The 23,916-nt window shown below is 32.5% G+C and overlaps 1 protein-coding gene and 1 long non-coding RNA gene across 4 annotated transcripts in view; one reads left to right on the top strand and one right to left on the bottom strand.

The window, feature by feature from the left end:
• Nucleotides 1-5,071: 5,071 nt before the first annotated feature.
• On the bottom strand, nt 5,072-7,200 carry LOC144845790 (uncharacterized). Its single transcript, XR_013612591.1, has 2 exons — nt 7,007-7,200; nt 5,072-6,593 (listed from the first exon to the last, which is right to left on the bottom strand). It is a non-coding gene; the product is annotated as an uncharacterized LOC144845790 (long non-coding RNA).
• A 141-nt stretch (nt 7,201-7,341) lies between these two features.
• The window catches only part of LOC144845788 (RYamide receptor-like), a 61,642-nt gene continuing 45,067 nt past the window's right edge, over nt 7,342-23,916 (top strand). For all 3 annotated transcript variants that reach the window (XR_013612590.1, XM_078703224.1, XM_078703223.1), the window contains exons 1-2: nt 7,342-7,606; nt 22,028-22,194. The gene's annotated coding sequence lies outside the window, so the exon portion shown is untranslated. The remainder of the gene's footprint in view (nt 7,607-22,027; nt 22,195-23,916) is intronic.

Genomic DNA, 23,916 nt, shown 5'->3' with positions numbered 1-23,916 from the left:
TCACCGTGACAAACAATCATGATAAATCGATCGCCGATTAGTATAAAAATAGAGCAGTAAAAAAAAGCTGTGCGCCTCAGTGGCGGATCTAGGATCTGACGAGAGGGGGTGGCCACGAAAGTGTCAAACGAGGTGCGTAGCACCGAGCGGGGGTGGGTTTGTGAGGGGGTATCCCCCTCAGCTCCCTAGCCTCATGAAATTTTTGAAAAAATAGATGCTTACACACTGTTTAATAGGCTAGAGCAACTGTTTCCATCACATTTAATAACAAATGTTACATAATGTAAATTTAATTAAATCCTTCCTAAATACTGTACGTATCTTTTTCGACGAACTAATAATAAACTTTGATCGAAAAACACTTCAAATGAAATGAACATTTGGTAAATGCGGTACTCCGAAAATGCCTCGATAGTGCATGTGTTAGTGCACTGTGTTTTGGTGGTCTGTTAACCCCAGATATATACCCTTCACGATATTACACTCCACTCTGTACAGGGGTTAACGCTTGCACACGCGGTAATTAACTAATTAAATTAAATGGGGAATTTTTGGAGAGTGATGACGTCAGCATTCACACGAGGAGCGAGCTAGACAAACGTGACGTTGGGAGTTAGGAGTGCGTGTGTTTTGAAAATAACTCAGTTGAGTTGTGGGTATTTTCCGAAGATTTTAAATCGCGTTTTCTTTTTAAACTCTTAAATTCATAAAAAGTAATTAATCTCCTTCACTATTAGGCCTATTTACACAACTACAGTATAATATGTTAACTCTAGCTCTAGGCTAGCCTACTCTAGTCTCTTCTCTTCTTAATTAAAAGAGTCAGGTGCGTCGAATCCACGTCTAGCGACGGTCGCGGGTTGGTTGCATCTTTTTTTTTTCTTTTTTTTTTGAGAATTAAGGTGGGTGGTTAGCCACCCTATTCACCCCCCCCCCCCCCCCTAGATCCGCCACTGCGCCTATTTTATACAATAATTAATAGAGGAACGATTGTTTTAACAAAGAAAAAATGACAGTCAAAGCATACGTCTCATAGACTCTCTTCTCCCTGTTCAAGTAATAAAACAGTACGAATAAACAAATTGACTTTATTTTATAAACTCAATACAATCAATCTTCACCCACTCCCGAGATCAACATGCATTATCTCCTTATTTTCAAAATACGGCTGCATCATAAAACGACCAATCATTTTGTCAATAGTTTTTGTGACTCTAATAATAACCCCCATGGGATATTAAATTAGATGGATTTATTAAACATAGAATATATTATAATTGTATGAATTAAATATGCTATGTAAGAAAAGATAAGCTTTGTTAATGAAAATGTATTATAGATAATATGTATAAAAAGAGGAAACTATGAAGAGAAAAGATAAAAACAAAAATGAATGTGATAATAATTATGTAAACAAATGAAATATAATAATATGTATAGTGTATTGAAATGAAAAATATATGTAAAGAGAACATTATAGGCCTATATGGAAATAAAAGTGGGATAAACCCACATAAGATAAAAAAAAATAACCACCATGGGTTGCGGGGTGGGGGGGGGGGGGGGGGGGAGGAGTTACTATTAGAATGTGGGTTACTATTAGAAGGGGGGTTAGTATTAGAGTGTGGGTATATTAGAAGATTAACGGTATAAGCTTCGACGTGATACAGTTTCCTAATACTGTACTTTGATGGGTTAATTAATCAGCAAAAATGTTTGAAAGGTGCGTACGTAATATGGAAATCTTGAAATGGGAGTTTACCTCAGAAGACGTCACGGTCTCTCTCGGCGCTTCACAATTCACAAAATCTAATGCGCATGCGTAATCATTCAAAAATGTGTCTTTTTTTGAACGGAATTTGTAAGTAGGTGCATCAGGTAGCTAGTATGATTATTTTATTCTATTCATGATTAAGTGCAATTTATGAGGACCTAACAGCTCTATTTTCCAAAAACGGTAGAATCGCAAATATAGCTTACCTACTTCCTAAATTAACATTTTAAATCTCTTCAAAATAAAAGGAAACAATATTTAGAAAAAAAAATTAATAAATCCGTAGAGATTCGAACCTGGGCTAGAGTAGGCTATTATCCGTTACGACACTAAGTACCTGACAGCTGAAAATAGTCTATACGTGCTTCATATTACGTAATTCATCGTGGCGTCATTTATATTCATGAACGTCATCTTGAGGGAAGGAAGCTTGTATTAAACTTTGTTTATACAAGATGACCGGTTAACTCAGTCGACTGGTGGAATAGAGTTAAAGCTATGCGAGCGACTGTGTTTGGGGTTCACAGAATAATACGTCCCCCTTTCCACCACACATCATGAGACAGCAACATCAATGCATCTGGTGATGTCGTGGAAACAACCCCAAGGCTGTGACAGGGTCTTAGTGCTGAGGCAGGGAGAGCACACCATAATATTTTTGTTGTGCCTTACATCGATCTCATAAATGTTATGTTTCGCGCCCTCAATGTTAAGAAGACCCGCATTACAATGTCGGAAAATTAGGAACAAATAGACCTATTGTAGAACATTTGTAAAGATGTTTATTATTTACATAGCCTTGGTATCTAATTCTATTTTCATACAAGATGACCGGTTAACTCAGTCGACTGGTGGAATAGAGTTAAAGCTATGTGAGCTACTGTGTTTGGGTTCACAGAATTATACGTCCCCCTTTCAACTACACATCATGAGGCAGCAACATCAATGCATCTGATGATGTCGTGGAAACAACCCCAAGGCTGTGACAGGGTCTTAGTGCTGAGGCGGCAGGGAGAGCACACCATAACATTTTTGTTGTGCCTTAACTTACTTCGATCTCGTAAATTTTATGTTTCGCGCCCTCAATGTTAAGAACACCCGCATTACAATGTCAGAAAATTAGGAACCAAATAGGCATATTATAGAACATTTGTAAAGATGTCAGGACCAACTTCTTCTGCATTTTTATGTTGTTTATTATTTACATAGCCTTGGTATCTAATTCTATTTTCATATAATTCTTCTCTTTGTCTAACTATATCTCGATCTTCCCATAACTTTTTGTTCCTTCTTCTTTTTTGAGGAATATTCAATTTAGTAGATTCACTGTGAGCTACCAAATTTCTATTATTGTAAATTCAGGTTGATGGTTTTCTTCTGTCTTTGTATTAAGTTCTTTAAACTTGGCTTCTACATGCCTTTGATATATTTTGACTGTATTTCCCTATTTTCAGAGAACACTTCCCAATCATATATAATTCTATATGTTGAAATGTTACATGTTCTTAAAAGTTGTAATCAGAACCTATAACTGAGAAAGTGTTAACAGATTCACTTTTTTTTTTGCGCTATTTCGCTACTTTTTGTTATATAAGATGTAGTCTATTTGTGCATGCTGGTTTTTACGAGATGTAAATGTCCAGAGGTTTCTTGGTCTTTTTTGAAAACTTGTATTCAATTAAATCATTTAAAATTGTTAATGATGGTAATGGGAAAATGTTTTCTTCCACTGATTTGATTGTAAAAGTTAAAATTAGGCCTATTCACTAACCGGAGCAAAATATCCATGTGTTCTTATCTAGATTTGTGTGTGAACTTGAAGCAGGGAGATCGATTCAGAAAGTCCCATGGTAAACGAGCCGTGTAAATAAACCAATCGATCAATCAATTATGATATTAGCACCACAACGCTTTCGAATGTCCTGTAGAGTTGTCCGGTCGATTAACCTGAAGTAGACCGAAGTGTGAGCAATCATTGTAGATAAATAGCCGGGAGCACTTGACGTGTCAGTGACACTGTATCTCCAGCACGCGTGTGCCCAATAACCACGCGTTATTATCCATGTCGAGTGATATATGTACTTTCCTAATATTTGTTATTCACACGTGCATGTCAATTAACAAAATGCATACCATTTGTACGTTGCTGTCCTTATGTATAATCGTCATGTCCAGGTTAAAAGTATCTAGCATTACCAGAGAGAAACAAACTCACTTACGTAACAGGCCGTTGTTCCTGGTTCCTTTCATGTTCCGTTTTTATATTGCAAACTGGCCTAATAATGTAATTCTCAAGTTACGGTAAGGTGTTGGTTCTAATCACTAAACACTAATACTATTATTTTACCATCCATGAAGACCCCGTCACCGTTATCTTTATCACACTGCGCAAGGCCGTAAATGCAACGTAAGCGTGTTGACCAATGACAAGCGACAGTTCGAATAATCCATCGCTTGTGATTGGTTAACTCACTATACGTTGCGTTGCGTCCTTGTGTTGCGTCTCTAGTGGGAAATTTTTCGAAAATTGGAAATTATGGAGATTCTGTTCAGCAATGCTTAGGTCAACAATCTAACTATTTATTTCTTAAATAACAGAAATCCATTTAATTTTTTATTAGTAAAATGGCTTAAAATGTCTATAAAATGTAATGTTTTATGACGATAATAAAATGCAACAGCTAAAAGTGGGTCTCCTGAAGAACAATAAATACATACTTAGCATTGTAATTTTCTCAAAACCTGTATTGTCCATTAGAAGTGGGTCTCTTTTTAGATACATAAAACAATAATATGTTCTTAGTCGCTCCAGGCAATATACAGATTTTTCAACAGGTTAGAATCAACGAGTTAAATATGACATTAATCTTAGTGACATTACTTTCCGCCAATTGACTCTCACATGATCATTAAGTGTGATTAATTAGGCTATTTGTTGCCGTCGTGAATACTAAACATAATAACATAGTTCCAGTATATAAAGGTAGAGTATGATACTCATACACGATAAGGCCTATTTACAAAATAAGAAGAAATACGCAGTTATGTTATAAAGGCATCTCTTTATAAATATAATAAGTATTGATAAAAAATAACAATCAGAAAGAAAGAATTCCCAATCAAAATGATATACAAGATACATTTTCCACACAGTTTGATGATCAATACGGTATGTCATACCAAACCCTAATATTCATTTAATGTCCATATATTTGTTACACCATATTTCAAGAGGGTGACCAAGCCGGCAAGACAAGACAACAAACAATAACAAAAACATATATGGTACGATCTAATGAATGTTAAAACAACCTACTTCACAATCGTTTTATTTTAGCTCCTTGAGCACTTTGTGGATATGTGCGCTTTATACATATTATTATCTTATCTTATTTGGTCTCTTAAGCTCTATCTATACATTATCAAACTTTATGTGACAACAAATTGTGATGTGCACATATTGGACACGATTACATCATATCACTACCATATTTGGGCATATCACTACCATATTTGGGCACATCATACACAATTTTTGTCAAACTAGTTTGATAGCGTAGACAGAGATTTAGTCTATTTAAAAAAGTAAAATCCAGAATTTCAGGACACGATATACTTTACATTGGTCATAAACAATTTTAGTAAGCCAGTATCATTCAATGAAAAAGCACTGACTTACATTTACTGAAAGATAGATTTGAGTATTTGCTAAATGTGGCTCACTTTGATATTTGAAAAGTGTTCGCTAAGCTTTAAACGGAACCTATATAACAACATTTGACATTTGAATGTTAGGACCCGCTTTTTTATGCTTGATCTTCATGTTCATTTTATAGAAATCAATAACCTTGTAACATTAAGAAAGGAGTGATGATTGAAACTAAACTGCTACGAAACATGTATAAAGTCATAAAGATTTAGAGTTTTTGTCGGTGAATTTTGTTGAGTGATTCAGGCTAGAGTAAATGCTTTGCTTAAACCATCACCTTCAATAGTGACGTAAGCGAAATTGTCAAAACGCATGGAATGTTTTTTTTAAAACTCTGTATTAAATACTGAATATATCAAAAATCTAATATTTTATGGAATAAAACATTAACATTCTCATTTCTGTATCGTTAAGGTACAAGTAATCATGTTATTAATACACATTTAAATGATTTGAGAAAAGGTACCACTAGCAGACAATCACATCATACAGAATACAGTTAGTGTAGTCAGTTCGCTTAATAAAATGCTGTAGTTCATCACCCATACTCGCCTTTAGGGGATGATGTCCGCTGTTGAACGGTTATTTCGTTAGGCGTTATAACCCTTTCCTATAGTTCATTCATCTCTGTGGTCTACAGATTTTTAAAATTCAGTAAAATCAATTTAACATTTTGTTTATGACAACTTTTCTTATCCATAGGCATTCTGTCTGAAATGTGAAGAGGTATACATCCTTGCTAGCGGGTCTAATCATCAAATGTGATTTTCTTTTGTCCATGCCTTGTTATTGCAGTCGTCATATTCTAACCGTATCTGAAATGATTCAAAGAAATTAAATCTGCTTCCATTATGTACAAGTCTTTTTATGTTGAATACTCATACATTCTTTGAATGGAAAAACCTTCGTTAAGTCATTTATATCGTAATTGTTAAGACGTAAGATAAAATGTGTCATCATTGAAACCAGTCTTGTTGTAAGGGGAGTTTATTTTGCCCTCTTTCATTTAAAGTGGGATTCGGAACCACTGATGTTTGAGTTTCTTGCAACGATCCGCTAGCTATACCAATGATACAAAATTAATTCTTGTTGATTGATAGTTGCTATAGCCTAAAAGATAAAATGTTACTGATGGAATTAAATAATAATAATGAATTGCTATTACAGATTTATTTATATTTAAAAACGTTTTGTAATAATTATTGTATAAAACGTTTTTGTTTAAAAAAATCTGAAATATTCACTAGTCATACTATTATTGATACTACCTGTAGTAGACCTATATTATTTTACTTAACTTAAAATACTGATATACATTAAAAACGTTGATTGTTTGGTTATCTACTTTTTCTCAGACTCAGGTGAAAATGGTTTTCGTGTTAATTGGCCATTGTTCTTCGCTTTGTTTTATTGCATATTAGTAATGTATACAATACTATCGATTTACATTAATCTCCATTTTATTGAGCAGGTTATTTTTCGACAGATCTTTAACTAACGACATAATAAAAACACAGACTTACCTATACTCTAGAGAGGGAGATCTCTCTTCATTGAATTAAGAAACTCTTTTTAGCACTGTAGGCCTAATTTTCCCCCGATTACTTTTGTTGATTTACTAAACAAACAACAAGTAATATTATACGATATTAATTTTAATGGAACGGATAGAAACAGCAGTTTTGACCAGTGTGGCACGCCGGGATTTGATTTGAGGTTGAATTGTAACCTACCTTTACGTATAGTACGATACCGTATACACCTGGCCATCATTCCTAAGATGACATTCCAATCACAGTCGGTTATGTTAGACATCGTTCAACTGGTTCGCTGTGCAAAACCGATTGTACACACGTATCTGCGTTGCATTTCAGTGTGTGGGCATATACGTAGAACTTGATTTCAACGTAGTAAATCTGCGTACCCTTTATCCCGGTTTTTTGTTCATCCTCACTAAGCTCTTACTTCGGCGTTGATTGATGATAAACAATAACAACACGGAAAAATAGTCGGCGTGATTGAAAACAGAACGTATCATTTGTGAGTGTATTTACAGACAAATTCTGGCGGTGCTGATCAAAATGAGAATTTATAACGAAAATCTGAATGATTTTGGTAATGAGGTAAGTCAATTTTGTTCTAAATACTAGAATTAATGGAGGATGTCATTGAAATCAAGATAAATGATGTCTCGTTTACAAATGTTTGACCCACTTATACATCTTAGGAGGAGACTTACGTTTCCCCCGTAATTAAATCCAGGTTACCCAAAACATGAGATCATTGACCAAGTCTTGGTATCCACGCAATGGCGTACACGCAACGCAAGTGAGTTGACCAATCACAAGCGACAATTCGGATGATCGTGTCGCAATTGGTCAAATTACTTACATTATTCCTACCGTACGTCCTAGCGTTGAGTATTAGTTCCCACCAGCTTTATCTAAAACCATGACAACCACAATAACACTTATACAAATTAAATATTGGAAAATAAATGATTTTATCAAGATTTACAATCACTTTAGAATGGGTATATGGCACAGAATATTACAAGAGTAGGAAGTTTGTACTAATATCCGTGGCATTTGGCCTCATATTAACAACAATCAATTGTATGTGTTAAAAAGCCAGATATTATTTGAACGCCATGTTACTCAATATTTAGGATGCGTCGTATACACATGCAAAAATGGTACGATGTGTAGGCCTACCTAAGTATAATCATAATGAGTCGAAAAGTTACCGATTGATATTTGTTGAATATTGAACCCTTTAGCCTGTTGTTAACTCTTCAAGAAGCATAAAAAAGAACAATTTATATTGTCATGAACGTCAATGCATTTAGCTAAGACAACCGTGCCTAAAATCGATTTAATGATGGTTTTCGACTGATTTACGCTTTGGATTACTAGAAGTAATGACAAATTGAATGAGCCAAAGACATGTTGTTTGGTCAGTTTGAATCTAAAAACCAATGCAGCAAAGAATATAGTATCTGTTTCATTAAAAATTACGCATCTGCAGAGCCTTTAGAACATGTTAAATGAAACAACTAAACTCACAAATCTCCTTTGGAAATCGCTTAGAAAAAACAGAATTAAATGAATCGTTAAATACCGATAATATTATTGGTAAATGAAACAAGTGCGACTCGTACATCAATATTGTATTAGTAAGGTTCTAGTGTACCACTTAAAAGATTAGGACACGACGTAATGTGAAAACTACCCGAGGCGCGTCGACGTTCGGAGTAAGAAAGAGGCACGTCACTGTGACTTGGTTCAATACAAACAATCTATGATTATAGTAATTAGATAAATATAATCATTGTTTAAACATTTAGCTGCATGATTAGAATCTATAACTGTCTTCGACTTGTCCCATCTGCATAATAACTCGTACAGTCTTACTCCTGAAAAAACAACCATCATGGTGGTCTTTATGCCTATTAACACATTATTAGAAAATGTTTAAATCAGTATCAAATATTACTAGAAGACACTAACCTAACTTGGATGTACTTTAACTTTCATTGATGTTTAATCTTCTTTCTGTTATTTCAAATATTCCATTTATACCTTTCATACGCTGTAGAAACTTCAGTACTTGCCTTCGGTCACAGTGAGAGACACTGCGATTTTAGCCACCCCTCGGGGATATCAACACAAAAACCGATTCTCGAGCGCCAACACAAATAGTGAAAGTTATTAATTCCTCTCCGGGTAAACAGTCGTCTAATTATAAATAGTATTTGGTGGGTGTTTTTATACAGTTATTCCCAAGAGTAGGCATTAGTGTTTGCATCAAGAGCAAAATTAAACGTTACGCCAGCGGAACCCCTGACGTTGCAATAAAACGAAAATCATGAAATAATATTGTATAATTTAGTAAACCATATGATATGATTCTTTCGGGTATTTTTTAGCAGTGGTACGGTATCTATTTGTCCAGTATCATAGTAATAGATCGTAACGTGCGTGTAACACAGACATAAATAGATTGAATCCGAGGACACATTTTATAATTTTCCAAATCATAATTTCATAAATTGATAACATTTTAATTTCCCCTGATTTGTAAAATCTAATTGCCTGTCTTTGTTCGTGAAAGTCAGTGCTATTTTCTCTCGAATATCGTCAGTGTCATGTAACCAAATTATTATTTTATTGCACCCAACGTTCTAAAATAAAGACGATATGTAAATAGACGATATGCCTAGCACATAAACCGCGCGGCACTCTAAGTTGACTTCTTGAATACCCAGAAAACCAAGCGCTGTGGCCAATTGCGGTATTGCAAAAGCTGTAAAACACTTCAAAATAATTAATTCTGCTTGATTGATCAAAGCTGGGATGAACATGTATACCAAATGAAATGAAGACCGTATTTTGAATTAATATTAATAAAAAGGTAATATTTTGGCACATGTGGCGTTTCATATGTATAATAGGCCTACTAATTTTCCAGATAAAAATCGAAACGCCGACGGGTGAATAACATAAAAAAGGACAATACACACTTGGGGCAAGTCTATGAATTTTCACCGACTATTAATTTATATTTTAAAATCTCCGATAGAATATCTGTGCCATAAAAAAATAATGTGTATAAATTGCATGTTCTCCGGTCACTTCTAGTTCGGTGTTCTACTAAAATGTCTCGAGTAGTTCAGAATCGAAGTAACCTATATTAAGTTTTGTTTGATGAGGGTAGATTTTGCTTATACAAATAAAAATCAGAATCTATGTGTGTAAAATACCTATATTTTATAGTAATACAAATCATAATCTACGGTTCAACATAGGTCGTTAAATTGTTAAAATGCACCTGAAAAATGTTGTAATTAATTACTGGAAACAACACACGATTTTATAGATTAATATTTAACATCAAAACAAATCTACCCACGATGTTTCTTTAACATGAGCTTTTGTTCCATTGTGTCTGATAGTTAATGAACTAGTTTACATAGCGTGTTTGGTGGCGCAAGTACATGCCAATAGCGAGCATTAAATCGTCTTTCTCCAGTGGCGTAACGGCTATGAGCGCTTTCTGGCTAAACCCAGGGTCCCCGGATCTTATGGGGGCCCCTGAGCAATGTCCAGAGGAAAAACAGGCATTAAAATATGTCGATGCGTTGGAGGGCCACTTGGGGTTCCTAAGCCAGGAGCCTCAGGCCTCTGCGTTACGCCACTGTCTGTCTCCGGATTGGACAAAAGTGTAGAAAGAAAAGAAAAGACGTTTATAAATGAAAGACATTGTTAAGCTTGTGTTTGACTACACAAAAAGAGGGAAAACTTAGTGTCTTTGAGATAAATGAAGCTGAAATGGGAAGAAATACTTTGCGACAGTCATAACATGTCGACTGTTTAAAAGACGGTCATCATGGTGCCTCTAAAACCTGCTGTTGAATGCAAAGCAATAAAAACGCATGTCTTCGAAACTCAAAACTTACGAACAAATATGATTAGCGTTGTCGAGCCTTCCAAGCCGTATTCAATTTATATCATAAAACAAAAAACCACATGTTCAATTTCAATTCTCATAAATTTGTAACAGGGAACATTTCAATGTTACTCTTTAATGTGTATTCATAAAGTCGTGACAGAACATTAATTAATTTTAATAAATAAGGTAAATCATATAAAATCATAATTTATTTTCTTAAAAGCATAACAAATAGAAAATAAATATATCGTAACTTGCTCGTAACGTGATGTTATGTCTTCATAATATACTCAAACATTCTGAGTTTTCTATTACATTATGTTATGGTAAAAATGATTGTGGACATTCTTGTAAAATCTGGTATGTCCATCGCGTATCCTGAATACTGAAGTGCTTTATTTGTCCATTATCATCATGAAATAACAATAGAAATCCTTCTTAAATATTGGTAAATATTAGTATGATAAAACAGATATACAGTATATAATATGCTACCAAGCATACCATGGCATATACCGTTCAAATAGCGCGCTTATGTACACGCGTCCAGCAGACTAACTTTCCATTCTAAGGAAAAATATTTTAAATTTTTTTTCTATTTATCGTCGTAGTGTAAACAGGCATAAGGATGAAATTTTGAAATCTTGTCTAAGTAGGCCTACATACAGAAAATTACTTATTATCCAACATGTTATTTCCAATCCAGTCATAATGGTCTGAAAACAACCTAACAATTTTAAAATACAATTACACAGTAAACGTGTTCTCTTTAAATGGATGTCTGAAATGACTTTTGTTTGAACAGCCAGTTTGTTTGTTAACAAATGATAAATTTCGTTTATCCTTTGTTAATTCTTGTCTTTAAATCACAGCTACGTTCTGCAATATAGTAGTATTTACTTGAAAAAGGTTCGAACTTCACATTAAGCTGATGTATTAACACTTTAAGTCCGAAATTAATCTTCTTGTTCAAGTGAGGCAAGAGGAACTTATAACGTATAGTTTGCTAAACGATTTTGTATGGGTATCATCAATTTACTGTACACATGTAATATACGTACATTTACCGATTGCTTGTGGTGTATAGTAGATATAAATTGTAATTAACTAGGCCTGTAGTTACTAATTATTCTTGCGATTTTAGTTTAAAAAATATATTCATAATACATCAATACAAGTCAGACAGAGAGAAATATTCTACACAAATACATTGCAGATTTTTTTAAAGATTAAAAATAATAACTACTGTAGTATTTTAAACTTGTCTGTAATTTAAAGGGGGCACATTAAACATAACATTGTTAGTAGATTGTTTATAGAATGGTTAGAAGTGCAAGTTAATAAGGCATTCAAGTTAGAATAGGCCTACATTTAAAAAAAATGTTTAGCTAAAGATAAGAAACGATCCACTTTGTTTAAACAGAGAACATTATATCAATAGAAATATTTAAGTTAAGTAAATCACATTATGTTATTTTTTTTTGTACTAATGTTTGTTCTATTTTGTTAGGGTTACATGTTTAAAGCACTTGTGCTTATTTTGTATCCCATTCCATTATCATATTATTTGTATTGTATTTGTATATGTTTTTATATTGATTATGGAATAAAAATGTCGACGATTGACTGATTGACTTTTGTCAGTGAGACATTAGAAACACAAATGTTGACTCGCGCGCATTTAGAAAGACTCCCGTGTTTCTTTGAAATCACGAAATAATGAACGTGATGGCTTGTGTGATTGCACATTATGCATTTGAATTATTGACGACAAAAAACTCATTCGTGTGTTTCATTTTAATGCTATATAACTATTACAATTACAATTACCCTTGGATAGCTAAGTTACAAAATCAATTTAATTCATTGGTTTTACGTTTCCAAGAATAACGTGAGTATATTATTTACAAAATATTCAATATTCAATAGTAACGTAATATGAATACTTATATATTTTAAAATTAAAAATTCAGCGTAAAACTCTTTTCAATATTTCATGAATTTGACAGTTTCGCCTAAAGTGAAAATTAAACATAAAAAATGTAATACTTGCTGGAAAGCCATAGCATAATTAAAAGCTATAAAATGTTAGGTTCTTATAATCCAACAAAAGAATCGCACTCAAAATTGAATAAACATTACTCGATATAATGTGGCTTTATCTGTAGGTACTGTGGACTTTTCTGCACTATATCTTGCAATATACGTGTGTACATATGCAATTGCTGAATAAATTATAATTGAATAATTATTAGGCCAATACGCATAATTGGTATAATCGCAGCCTTTCATTTTCACAGATTAAAATAACCTGTTTAATTACTATCTTTAATAAAAGATATTAATAAAGAATATTAATTATACTGTAATAATAACTTTATTGACAAACAAAAACACTCAATGGCAACACACTCAATAATGGTGCAGTCAACTTAAACTACATGCAAATTAAAAAACGTTATAAGCCAAACAAATTAAAAATATATATAGGCCTAGTACACTCAGCCTGCGATATATACAATAATAATAAAACAAATGTAATGCCCTTTCTTAACTTGAGACATTAAATCATAAAGAAAAGAAAATAAGAATAAATTAAACTATATAAGCAACAATGCAAGCTCTTTTTTTAACTCTTTTTTTCAGGCAACTTTAAGAAAATTCTTACAATAATTGTCAAATGCTGTCAAGACAGCTTTACTATGGTATTTATCTATCATCATCTATTTACACATTGAAATATTATTTTGGTTTTGCAATTTCACTGTGGCCTCATATTAATTTGTATTATTGTGTTATAATTTATCTTACCGGAATGGTCAGTTATTGATGGAGCAGACAACAAGACAGTTTTACAGCTTTGCATAAAAGAGACGACACTTTTAGATGTATAGAATATTGATTTACATCCGCATTATTTGATTTTTTAGGTCGACGCATATTAAGAATTGAATTCATTAATTTAAGTATTCATTAGCATTTCAGCTTACATCGACAATAATAGACAAAACCGGCATATCTGTACGTCTGGCATAATATCTAGGTTGGTATTAAGAGATGTTCTGAATATGTATTTGAAACGCCAAGTTATTTGCAATAAAGTAATGTGTAACTTAAAGCTCAGTTAGTTAGAGGGAAATGTTAAATTTTACATATATTTATTCATGGCTTCTGTCCCAACTATTTTGGACCTTATGAGATGTTACTCCCATGAGAAAACATATCTGTCTAACTTATCCTTACCGTTACCTATAATACTTTCTATATGTTTTAATTGACTACGAGTAGCCTATCAACACTGGAAAATTTCATGTAACCATCGCCTTTAATTAGAAATGTTATTGAATCTTCTGAAGTTTTGGTAACATTTATGTTTGTTTGAAATCGTAATCGTCATATCTTCTCAGTCTTTGTTCTTTTTAAAAATCCCCTGTTCAGCAAAACTTGTTATTTGATTACATCTTCTTCTTTTTTCCAATTTGTATGATCTTTTCTATATATTTGTACAAGGATATTTAGTAATATTATACCTTAGCAATGTTTAAACTTTAATTACAATATCCCTCTTTTTATTTAGTAAAGAATGATCTCTTTCTCAGTTGAAAAATAACTACATCAATATTGTAAGAAAATACAAGTTACTTTATATTCAGTTTCATCAACAATATTTAGCCAGCACTATATATATTTGTATCATAAGCTAAACACCTTTAAACCATTTGAAACAATTAATTGTAATGTTGTCAAGTTAAATCGCAATGATTGTCACTCCAGGCAAACCATCGTGATTTCACTGAAATAAACTAGAGATAAATGTGGCAGAGCATCTTGTTCTTTAGAGGGCGTCAACTACTCAATGCTCTGAAGATATTACGTGTTAAAATTAGCGTCTACTTTGTATACCCGGCCGACACACGCATATTATACGTGGGGTTATGTAGGTCAGGTAAAAGTAGGCCTACATTTGTAGTTAAATAGCCACCCTGTTAATAATGTTAACTTTCTAAACATTGTATATAGGCCTGCGGTATTTTTAAAAAGTTGAAAATCCGGACTATGACGATGGTGCTGGTATTTAAAGGGTAGAAATAATGGATAGGCCTAAATAGTGACGGTCATAATAATTGTGACGACCAGGTAATTAACAATGATAGTAGGATAAGAGATCAAGAAGAAAATTTCAAATAAAGCGTAAAACAAATTAAGATAGAAATTTGAGGTGATGAATTTGAAAATGATAAGGAGGTTACGGCAGTGAACATAATTTATGAAAATTAAAAATTAGCCGTGGACATGATAGCTATAACATTACATTTACTTATGGTAATAGTACTTCTTATGCGTATCATTAGAAGGACGCGTGTTTTAAATTCTTACTAACAGACAACAGGTGCGATATGATGATACCTTAAAACGTCATGATTTTATCACCTGTCAATGTCCGTACATCACAGCTTCAAACATTTCTATTTCGGCACAAGAACTATAAAATATATCCGCTTTTGTCTTTCTAAGAAGTTATAACAACCCGACCCGAGAAATGTATACATAGGCCTTCAATACATTAAGGAACCTTCATTCCCGCCATGAGATCTGGTTTTAATGGCATAAAAGCAACGAAATCATTTGATATTTTACCAATGTAAACTAGTCATTACACAGTTTAATATTACAATTGTTTTAATACATTTATTGAAGATTAGATTTAAAATATCTAAAATATTTTTCAGAAATTACAAACAGCTATCAATAAAAATTACATCTGTTGACATGAACCTTCGATCTTGGATTATAAGTCCAACAGCGTGATGCACCTGGGGGATACAGAGGTCGTGTGACATCAGGGCGAACACAGCAGAATCCTGCTGTTTGTGGTTATCAAATCAAATGCATACATTACATTATGCACATATTACTATCTGAAGTTCCTGAGTCAAAATAATAACTATTTCAGATAAAAATGTTATATGTCTTTTTCTAAAAGGGCCATAACAAAACAAAAAAAATCGATTGGAAATGTTGTTATAAGACTATATAGTATCTATATATAAATTATGGTTAATTCTGACATAGGCGAGCACAATAGAACAACTTCGGGACAATCTCTGCATTGGATACCTACCTTATTTTTCTCAAATGTACCGCGAAATGTAAATTTGATAACATTAGTTTTCACTATTACGATATTGTTCCATATTTCTATCTTAGGAAGATATGAAAGGGTTTTATAACAACATTTATGATTTCATCGGTAGATTTTCAATTCAATTGTACGCCGGTCGAAGTAATTTTCGGGTTCACGATGAGTTCACATTGTTCACCTTGCAACTTCCTAGTTTCAACTAAGTTGGCCGTTATAGCCATTTCAGTTTTTTGTTTATTTTCGGACCGCGCGTGTGAAGGTACAGTAGTTAAAAAATAAAAATTATACTGCAAATTAATAAAGATCAAATTAAATATACGCCATAAAGCATCGGAGTATATTGTGGGGAATAGTATTATAAAATTACATAGGGAGATCTGATAAGACCTTTTGTTTAAAATCGAGTGAAATCCCGATAGCCGAGTTTTATTGAGTAAGCTGGCAGGAATAACTGTAGGCTTTCTGTTTCCGTTAGGACCGGGATAAGTCTGCCCATGTTCCAAGCCGTCTAAATCGTCTTCGTTCTTGGGCCGAACCGGCCCACTCTATCGTGGAATTAGTTTCAAAAGATGTTTAAACTTAATTATGTATTAATTATTAGGATGGTATTTATTTGAATAAACGCCCAACACCTCCCCAATAAAACATCACTTATAATAATCGCCCCAAACCCAACTATCTAATAAACGCCCATCCACATTTATACACACAATAGTGTATTATATTTATAATAACACAATTATACAATTTGTAGTAGAATTCATCGCACTGTTATCTACAATTTACCAAGCATTTGTTATTCTTTTTACCACTTTTCATATCTATTAGTTTTCTATCTGTTACCATATTATTTAAACTAAAAAAATAAACATATCCCTCGAATAAGCACCTCCCTCAAATGAACTCCGCCTCCCCACCTCCGCCCTATAAGAACCCTACTAAGCAATAAACACTATACTTTAAAATGTTATTAATCATCTAAGACACTGTGAAACAGAGTAGCTTTAGTTTTAGGAATGTCAATCATTTCAATAATGGTAACCGACAGAAAACGTACAAGGAAAAAGTCCTTCTAAAACCTTTTTACCCGAGTCATTACACTTCCTAGAGGGGGAGCGAGCGAAGCGAGCTCACCCTCTAGTAATAGTGATTTAAAATCAGACAATCTCTAGATTAATTCGTTACATGGATTGGAATGAATGGTGTAAGATGAGAGACTTTGGTGTGACGTTAAGAGAGAGCGGTACATTATATTCTGTTATTTGCATAAAAATACAGGTGTTAATACTATTTTGTGCGTACGCGTGCAGTTCAAGCTCTTCTTTTTTTTTGTTTAGCCATTCACGTACGGATGTAACGTCGGTACAACATCGTATTTGTATACAATACCGGTGGTTACGTTGGTAGTAAAAGTTTGGATTGTTGGCGTGCTACTTAGGTTTATGATAAAGTAGGTCTAATATAGTATGTAATTTGTTGTTTGTTATCTATTTGTATTTAATTGAATCAGAATTGTTTTAGAATTTGTAAACGACAGTAGTTAATGATTATTGTTTTGCTTGCCGTGAACTAAGTTATTCCACACCCATACAGCGTATTTAACTGTACTGTGTAGTCAGTAGGCCTACAATAAGGCGTTTGAGTATAATCCGAATTGTCTATCATCTCACTACTACTACTACTCCCTGACGAATAGTTATCATCATAATAATACTTATTATAAATGTGAAAATGGCTCTATAATGTTGTATTCAGTTTTTCATGGTAAAAGTATTAAGTATTTTCAGCAACGACGCTAGCTACAACCTTTATTATTACTTGTATAGAGCAGTCTTGTCGTTTAAATTATATAAACATCGAATAGATATAATACGTGACCGTGAATATGTATTTTATTCCTACAATATCATTGCATTTCCATGTCATAACGATATACGCGTGTGCGAGTTGATTGATTTAATAAAAAACTCCTAATATTTCAATTGCCATGGATATTTTGTCATTCTATCTAAATATACAAATAATGAATGTTTATGAGTGCAGTTGTACTGTACAATGTCATGAGGTGAAAGATGAGCGTCGCCTGGACCTAGAAACCATGAAAACTGTGTCGAGGTGGGGAGCGAGGACGTCCCCGCATGCGTACAGAGAATAACACGTAGGCCTACTTTAGTCGTCGGTCGTCGTAAATTGAAAGCTCTTTGTTACAGAGATTGTTTTCCTCTATGAATATTCTCACCACAAACTTCACCACAAGCTTACTCAGCAGACAATTAATGAAACTCGTATTTTAATTTTGGTGAAGGTTAATACACAGCAGTCTCTTTAATATTTGTATTTTTTAATAACATTGATATACCATGGGACAACATTGTTAATGTTTCATGTTCTGTTTTGTCATTTACGACACACAGTTAAATAAGAATGGCATAAATAACTTAACAAACATGCATTTACAACGTTATTGCGGAAGTGTTAACAATTATTATGTTTATCAAAGAAAAGGTACTTTTAGAGTTGAAGATGGGGGTCGTAATTTGTGGGGTCGCTGTAACATTTATTTATATTATTGTAGGCCTAAATTGTCAGAAATTTACATCATGTTTTAAATATCTAGATATTTTGACGTAGCTTTCAAAAATTGAGTTCCAGATGTCAATAGTAGGCATATAGTTTGGTAATTTTTTAACCGTGATTATAATATTTCACTCATTCATTATCTTAGTTTTTCTTTGAAAGCAAGTTATTGTGATTGTGAAAGATTTTTTTTTCGAATGAAAAGTAAACGTATATCGAGCAACCCGGAGTGTACAATAAAACATACAACTTAATAAAAACGAATCGAGAGAAACGAATCGGAGAAAATATGTATAGAGTGTATAACTCATTAGCACTATTATGGTGACATATTCATAGGCCAAAGGGCATGTAAGGATGTTTTAATAAAATCTATAAAAAGAACAACTGTTGTCAATAATACAAACGTTACTATATGTTCTTTTAAAGTCTGAAAGCCTTATTCGTAGTGTACATCAACAAGGAATAAATGCAAACAGCAATTTAAATTCTGTTCTTTAACACCTGCCTCGTTTATCAGGAAGTGTAGAATATTATATAAAATCACAGAATGTGTTATGATAAACGTTAAAACGTTTTACCCCATCTACTCGTCTTTTGCTGTCTCAACTAATTACCTTCTGGTGTTATTTATGACGCCTTTATTGCTGACGCTTATTTTAAATCCATGAGGTCTGGATCACTTAAGGCTAATGCATGTCCCTCATTTCTATTTTAAAGTGCTATGAGCTGCAGCATTCGATGTCAAACGTGATAAATATGTTTTTTCAACAATCTCCGAGTAAAGCCAATATTTACTCAAATTAAGACACATTATTTTAAAATATAATTATTAATGTACATTGAACCTTTGACAAACGCGTATAAAATCGCTTTTACGTTCGTTTACGGTTAATTGAACGTATAATCACGTTTGTATTTGGTCCAACATAATACTTTGTACCCAAGAATATTATTAATCCCTTAGCAATGTTAGAAATCAGTGGCCTAAAGTATAAGTGCATATCATATGTCTTGTCATTTTGTTTTGCCAATTAGTCGTATAATTCCTATTTTATTTTACTACTAGTGAGAGCGTTGCCCTGGAAGTGGGTAATTGCAATTTCTTGGGCTAAAATGGTAATGTGAATCGTCAGAATTCAACCATTTGTGATTCCATTAGCATCTAGTACAAGATATCAAATGTACCGACAACTTACGTTTTATGATATTTTTACCAAGTTACTAAAGTCGCTGAAATTATATTATATTTTTAACATTTACAAAAGGATCAGAACTGTGATGTTTCAGGGTTAGGGCTAAATATGATACTACGTAATTGATTTTAAAAATAAATAATGGTTGAACGCCAGTAAATATGGAACCGACAATAAACTTTACTAGTTCAAAGTGTTAGAAAATAAGGCGAATGGGCTTAAACGTCATTTTATTATCGATGTCGGTAAGCCAAAACAAAGTATGTTTGCTGAATCTTTCTTAAATAACATGCCTCAATTTGTAAGCGCGTCATTAAGATAGAAAACAATCCTTTACAAGTTTGACGCAAATGGTACATACAGATTCTTGTTTATTTATGATCGACTGTAGTAAACATCGCCACGACCTAACAACAGTTAGGCCTAAAACTCGTTAAAACCTGTGCAACATATCTTTAGTGCTAAATTAAATAATTTAGAAGAGAGGGGATTCTAATTCTAAACGAATGCTGAAATTTAAACGAAAGATGTGAAAATAAATGATGAAATAAGTAAATCGAAAGTTTCAATAGGATTTCATTATTGTTTTAATGCACGTTCAATTTATTTTACTAAATATTCCAATGGAAACTTTTAGCATATATATATTATTATCCCCTTTTCCACCACATAATTGTAACATGCAATATCTAAAAATATATAACAGATCGGTATGCGTTTTACATTATGAAAATAGTTATGTGGACTGACCTTAAAACTAAAAAAAAAGCTATTATTATTGAAGCCAACTTATTAGGCAAATGTAATGACAAAAAAATACACCAACAAATCCTGATCCATATTTTATGTATTTTATTGTTTGTACAAAATTTCACATTACGTCACATATATATAAAGAAAAGGATTCAAGAAACTGATAAAATCCCACATTTTGGAAAAATTGATCAAAAGATAGATTTTAAATAGAAATAGCAAATATAGCTTAGAATTGGCTATTAGAAGCCTACATTTGTCACGAAAGTCTAATTTCATATTTAAGTTTGAACAATACAAAATTTTACAAATAAAATAGAAACAAATAAATACATTTTTATATGCAAGTAATCAAATATAAATTTGTCTTTTTATTCCTAGATTTTTAATGTTTTATTTGTTTATAATAATAGCTTAAGAAAAATAATTAGATTTTAACTATTTCATTGATTTTAAATATTAAGAAAGAAATTATTTCAGAATTTTAATGTATTTTAATTATCTAATTCTTTTCAATTTCCATTTTGGAATTTTGACAGTGATTCATTTTTTGGTTAACCAGTCATTTGGATTTTGAACTCTTTTCTCTTTTGTTTTGTTATATATTTGTTCTTTTCTGACGAAATAAATGAAATGAAAAAAAAAGAAATCACGACGAATGACACTGAAGTCATCAAACTGTTTGGATGTAGAACACATCATAATGCGTGAAAAACATCGCAATAAATCAAGATTTTAATTGACACCCTACAAACATTATGATCTTCTCACGTTCACATTTAAATTCTTCTTGCGTAACAATTCTTTGTCTAAACTAAATGAATTATGTAATCTGCTTCAGTAACAAGAATTAATTTTCCTTATGATAATAATGTGTACACTATTATGTAAATAAATAGCTTGTGTTGTTGCAAATTATTTGATACGTGGTACCGTACATTAAATTATTAGGCCTATTCATTCGGGCACACATAAAGCTACATAACATTTTACAAAATATAAAACAATTAATAAAACAAATAAAAAAAATTAAAAAGCAGCATATTTCACAAAATAGATGTGAACTTCCATAATGACTAAAGTTGGAAAACCATAGGCCTATAGTATCAAGTTTGAACAAACATTTCCATCATAAAACACTTACTGTTGTTTCTTCTGACTGCAGCTTATTCATTTATTGTTTTGTCCCATTTTTTAGTTTTTTAAACAAGTAAAAAGATCCCAATGAGATATTATTATTCAAACATTGTATTATTGTTTTCTATTATGGCTAAAACTATTATCATATACTTGTACTTTTTTTGTATACTTTTTGTTTTGATATCGAACAGTTTCAAATATAAAAAAAAAATAAAAATAAACCGTATATTTTTTCCAATGTATGAAATGTTAATTCTAAAAATACTTGCTTTCTCTATGTTTAGAACTAATTCATCGACACAACTTTGGGCGTATGTTTGTACTACCGGGCACTTATACCAAACAGCTTGAGAGGAAAACGAATAATGTTCCTATTTAAAGACAACAGAAGAACAACAATTGGCTAACGTCATAACAGTAATTCACGTCAAACAATGCCTATCCTTTTACGGTAAGTGAAACTAGCATTTGGGTCCGATATTAACTGCATTGAATAGGTCCCTTTTGGTTTTCTTCATGTCAATATAAATGCTAACGAGATACTATTTAATTGAAAGTATAGTGAGCTGTCTCATTTGCATACGCATTTAACCGTTCGATGGCTTATTGTTGTATAAAAACAATGTTTGAACCGACCCACAAAATGAGATAAAAGAATCTTGTAAAGTTTATAAAAGTGCTAAAAAAAAACTAAAGTGAGTTACAAACTTTATTAACGCAAATCATTTATTTGACTTATGTTATGTGGTACTTAGCAGCAGCAAAGTGGTGCTACGACAAGGTGCAACATATAATGACGCATGCGTTGAAACGTTGATGATAATGGTACGTGCACGATAACACCCCTAATTACGATTGAGTACTCATTAATATTTTTTTAACAATTACTAATACTTTATTCTGGAAAAACAAGATATATATTATATATCATATAAGAATTACTGAAGTACTGTTAACGTTACATTTCAAGGACTGATTAATTAAGATTTACAAAAAATAAAACGTACACGCAAATTCGAACAATTGTGCACGAGTAGATTTTCAGATTGTCGTAAATTATATTGCGAACAATACGGATTAAACCTGATAGCGCGAATTGAACTTGTATATGACTTCTCTCATTGGTTTAAGTTTCAGCATTTACCAACATACCTATGCCTACCTGTCACATGTGATTTTCTTTTAATCGATTTCTTTCAATACGGACTTAAGTACAGTACGTTATGGCTTTTTAAAGTACGTTGTTATTTGTTGGAATGTTATCCTCCGCTTAAAGCACAAACGTTGACATTGATCCAGCTGCAATAGAGCGCAAATATAATTGACCCGGATATGATTACATTGACCGTCATTTGTATCTTGCCCCGCAGAAAAATGTTGTCAATTGAGATTTTCATGTAATGGTCGTCAAACGTTTAGCCCACTATTTAAAGTTATGAAAACAAGATTTTTAATTTAAATTTCAGCATGAAACTTGGACGCTATAAAATGTTAAAAGAAACGTTGATATTTGTTCTGGTCGAGTTCCATGGAGATGTAAAGAGTGAACAATTCAACGTAGATAAAATGATTTTCTAAGAAATCAGTTAATTGGATATGATAATACGAGCAAACATTGTAATGTAAATAGTTCAGATTCAATTAAATTTAATAATTATTATACAAACATTCCGCAGAATTCGTTCTGGAATCTTTAATAAACCATTCCTCCTCCAAGAGTTGACTAAACTATCACAACTGAATAGTTATGATAAATTAGATGTGTTTGTTGTTTACACCAAATTTGATCAAATAGTTGTAATAAATACGGTGTTCGAAAAAACTGAATTAAAACTGTGTTGTATTCAGTCATGAACTACTACAGATACAGCAGTAAAGGTACCTAGAAAACTTATTTTTTCACCCAAACGGTTGAAATTGAATTACGTAATGGTATTGCCGCGATTTCATGATTTTATGGTGGATTTCACAATAGTAAATAAAATGCTGACATTTAGGTAAAGTTATTTATTTATTATTGTTTTGGCGTTTTTTTCATCCCCTTTCCTGGATCAGTCTATTATGATGAATATACAATGTTGAGGTTATGTACAAATAATATCCCAAAGTAGAAAAAAGTAGTTTGAACAGCAAATGAATATGCGCAGAGGATGTAATATATTCGAACAACGCT

Source organism: Antedon bifida, chromosome 6, assembly GCF_963402885.1.
Source record: "Antedon bifida chromosome 6, ecAntBifi1.1, whole genome shotgun sequence".
Classification (NCBI taxonomy): Eukaryota; Metazoa; Echinodermata; class Crinoidea; order Comatulida; family Antedonidae; genus Antedon; species Antedon bifida.
The sequence above is the reverse complement of the archived record's forward strand: the minus strand, read 5'-3'. Positions and strand labels throughout refer to the sequence as shown.